The sequence below is a fragment of the Peromyscus maniculatus genome, chromosome 20, assembly GCF_049852395.1.
Source record: "Peromyscus maniculatus bairdii isolate BWxNUB_F1_BW_parent chromosome 20, HU_Pman_BW_mat_3.1, whole genome shotgun sequence".
NCBI classification, from domain to species: Eukaryota; Metazoa; Chordata; class Mammalia; order Rodentia; family Cricetidae; genus Peromyscus; species Peromyscus maniculatus.
Window position 1 is genome coordinate 64003117 of NC_134871.1, and position 4318 is coordinate 64007434.

Consider the following 4318-nt stretch of genomic DNA (forward strand, 5'->3'; position numbering starts at 1 on the left):
GCGGAAGCCCGCTGACTTACCTTTCACTGTGATTCATAGATGTTTGCCCAAACTCCGCTCATTTTTCCTTTAAAAGGACACCCACTTCTCCCCCATTTGCATTGCTGCCACTCCAGCATGGCAGAGAGCAAACAACCTGAGCCTGGTACCTCCTTCCTCTGCCAACTCGCCCTCAGGGGCACTGCTCCGGGGCTCCCCCAATGACATCACTTCTGAGATTCACGAGGGCCAAGATTACCCAGGGGTGCTCTGGAGCCGGCTCCCTCCAGCTGGAGAAGTGAGCTCTGTTCCATGTTCAGGACTATTATGTGGGTAGCTTGAAACTGTCCGTTCTGGGTGTGTTTGTGCCACTGAAGCCAGCAGGCAGGTTCTTTTCCCAAGAGCGCTAAGCTATTACACATGTCACAGCACAGGTGTGTTCTGATGGAGCGACTCCTCATCTCGTGGTAGGCTGCATGGTGTCTGACAAAGAGAGCACTCACGATGCATTTTCTCAAAAATTGATAGTTTGTCTCTTTTCTCCTCGGAGATCTGCTCATCTCATTCTGCACAGTTCACACACTTGCTCTGCGGCCTGACTTCCTGGACCTGTCTTATTCAGACCTTCCCTACAAGGTCAAGACTACTTTCCTCATTGATAAGAACAAGCTCCACTAAAGCTGGTACTGCCACCTCTGGGGCTGCCAGAATCTGTGCTCACTTCCTGCTCTATGACTTAGCTCACACTTCCTCCCTGCTAAAGCCTCTCCTACAGACTTTCCAAATTCTACTGCTTCTCACGACCCACATCAAATTTGGCACCTTCCTTGAACTGTCCATTGTTCTAAGACCTTCCCAGCCCAGTGTGACTGGCTTATTCATTTAGGATTTAGTTCTTTTATTGTCTTCCATGCCTGTTAATTTCACTCCTGTGCCTTATCACAGAGTACCTGAAGATGATGTCTACATAGTTTTCTTATTTCTATTTTGGACACCAAGCAATATATATTAGGACCGTCAAGTTCTTCCAGTCCAAGGGTTCCCAAACACTCCCCCAGAGTCTGGCAAAAACTTTCTTCTCATGATGTCTCTTTCAATGAGGTTGGCACTCAGTCCTTCCCCACGCCCACGCACATCATACGATGATGAGCTGAAGGATCCCTGAGCTCCACTTCCAGACCCTTCATAAGCAATCAGTCACATGTATCCAAAGCCACCGTGGTGGAGTTTCTCAGTCTCTTAGTCCCCAGAACACAAAACTTCTAAGTGAAATCATATTTTCTATATTAAACCATAAAAAAGTAATGCAGGGAAAATTTAGATAGCTGAGTTCTATTATGTAATATATACCAAACTGTAGCAGGAATCTTAAAAGTTCTTATTAATATAATCAAACCTGAGGCAAGTTATTGGGGTCCATGCTGGTAGATCAGAGAGACAGAACAAGCCACAGCCATCTCACCTCGCTGGATCCTCAGCTGGTCTTGTCTCCTCAGACTGGAGGCCTCTGAGTCCTCATCCGGAATGGGTCTCAGCTGAACTGCTTCTGGAAAGCCTGAAGCTTAACCAGCCACAATCTTAACCAGCCAAATGCCCCTAGTTTCTGGTCCTCATGCCTTATATATCTTTCTACTTTCTACCACCACTCCCTGGGATTAAAGGCTGGCTTTCTGGGATTAAAGGCATGTCACCATGCTTGGCTGTTTCCAATGTGGCCTTGAACTCACAGAGATCCAGAGGGATTTCTATCTCTGGAATGCTAGGATTAAAGGTGTGAGTGCCACCATTTTCTAGCCTTTGTATCTAGTGGCTGTCTGTTCTCTGACCCCAGATAAATTTATTAAGGTACACAATATTTTGGTGAACACAATACCACCACATCTCCTCTCTTTTTGTCTAAAATTAAAAAAGCTTATAACTAATACAAGAAAAACTATCCAATAAGCATATACAATATATACAGCCAAAATTACATTAATGATGTCTAGTCCATTAACATTTTTCAGATAAAAACTCCATTATATATATTAACAATGTCCAGTCCAGTAACATCTGATAAACTCAGACCAAAAAATTTTCATTACTTATCTTATTTAAAACAAGTAGTTCCTTTTTAAAAGTAGATTCCGTAATCTCCCTTTTTATCTTATCATATCCATATTTTCTCTTTTTTCTTTTCATAATAGATTCAGTAGTCTACCTTTTGTCATTTTTGTATTTTCCCCTTTTCTTCAGTGTAGATTCAATGATCTACCTATTTATCCTATTATTTCTTTATCTTTTTTCTCAGAGTAGATTCAATGATCTATCTCATATCTATATTCTCTTTTTCTTTTTGCTTTCTAGGGGTGAAGATATCTTTAGGGAATCTTGAAAAGAAAATTTTGGGGTTAATCATCAAGTCCTGTATCGTTTGTCCACTCTCTGGATAATAGGAAAGTTCAGGGCTTGTTTCAAGTCCTTGTTTGAGTAGTCTGTCAGGCTGGATCATCTCAACTAGTCCTCTCAAAATTGTTGGGACCAGTTTGTAGTCCAAAGTCGATTTTTCCATGGTGTTAATCGGCTTAATGGCTTTATCATAGTCCATGTGGAATCATCATTGTAGGATCCTGTCATCTTTTTTTGAAGATTTCAAAGTCACTGTTAGGCATGGTCATGGTTTCCTGCGGCCTTTTTTTTTTTTTAATGTCTGTCTCTCGGAACCATGAACATTCTTTCTTAGAACAGAAAATCTTCACAGCAATTTCTCCCCACCATTTGTCTTGCCAAACTTTTCCAAACTGACCTTTGCCGATGCTTTCTTGTAACAGGATGGTCCTGGCAATTCTTCTCTGAACCAGCAGCAGTAAACCCTTTGTTCCAGGTAGCAGCATCACCGCAGTCACCAATATGATAAGGAGCTGGCAACGTGGAGCAGTAGCCACGGCTTCCATGGTCCCACCACTGTTTATGGCTCAGTCCAGGCCAAAGCTTCGCCAAGCCTCCTAGGCCGGCTCAAACTCGGGATCCTACTGCCTCTGTCTCCTTCAGCAAATCCTACCGGTGTGCACCACCACAACTGCCTGAGTGTAGCTTGGGCCTGAGCTGGGGCTCACAAGGCCACAGGCAAACAGCTTTTTCATGAATTCGTAACACGAACGTTGGGCGCCAGATGTAGCAGGAATCTTAAAAGTTCTTATTAATATAATCAAACCTGAGGCAAGTTATTGGGGTCCATGCTGGTAGATCAGAGAGACAGAACAAGCCACAGCCATCTCACCTCGCTGGATCCTCAGCTGGTCTTGTCTCCTCAGACTGGAGGCCTCTGAGTCCTCATCCGGAATGGGTCTCAGCTGAACTGCTTCTGGAAAGCCTGAAGCTTAACCAGCCACAATCTTAACCAGCCAAATGCCCCTAGTTTCTGGTCCTCATGCCTTATATATCTTTCTACTTTCTACCACCACTCCCTGGGATTAAAGGCTGGCTTTCTGGGATTAAAGGCATGTCACCATGCTTGGCTGTTTCCAATGTGGCCTTGAACTCACAGAGATCCAGAGGGATTTCTATCTCTGGAATGCTAGGATTAAAGGTGTGAGTGCCACCATTTCCTAGCCTTTGTATCTAGTGGCTGTCTGTTCTCTGACCCCAGATAAATTTATTAGAGTACACAATATTTTGGTGAACACAATACCACCACACCAAACACAAATTTTCAAACTGATAATTGTTAAAGCAAAACTGATATTTTTGTAAAAGGGTCATAAAATAAGCTTGTGTATTTTAAATGTATGAATTCGATGATATTTTTGCTCAGAGTATGTATTTGCATGTGCATATGTGAATGTCTCTTCTTGAGAAAATCCTTCGGCTGCCACTGAGTCTTTCTACACATTTTGTGAATAAAACAACCTTTCTTTATGAAATAATGGCAGTACTTGAAATACAGTTGTTAATGAGATACTTTATATACAACGTTAAAACTGGTAATTCAATAATTTTCCTCCATTTGTCCTCACAAAAGCTTATATATATGTATACACACACCGTAGGGCACATGAGCTACTCTATCGGGCTGCTGTAACAAAATTACCACAGATCATTTTATAAAATCATCAAAATGTATTTGCGTGTAGCTCTAGAGACTGAGAGTCCCAGGGTCAGAGACACCAGAGCATCAGTGTCTGGTGAGCCTGTTCTCTGCTTCTAGGAAGACATCTCTAGATGTGTCCTCATCTAAAAGAAGGAGAAAGGCTGTCTCACAAGTGGATGGGGAGTGCCCTTCACCCTCCATTGTTTATAAGACAAAAATCTCTTCAATGGAAGTTGATCCCTCACAGTTTAACCACTTCCCCCAGAGGCT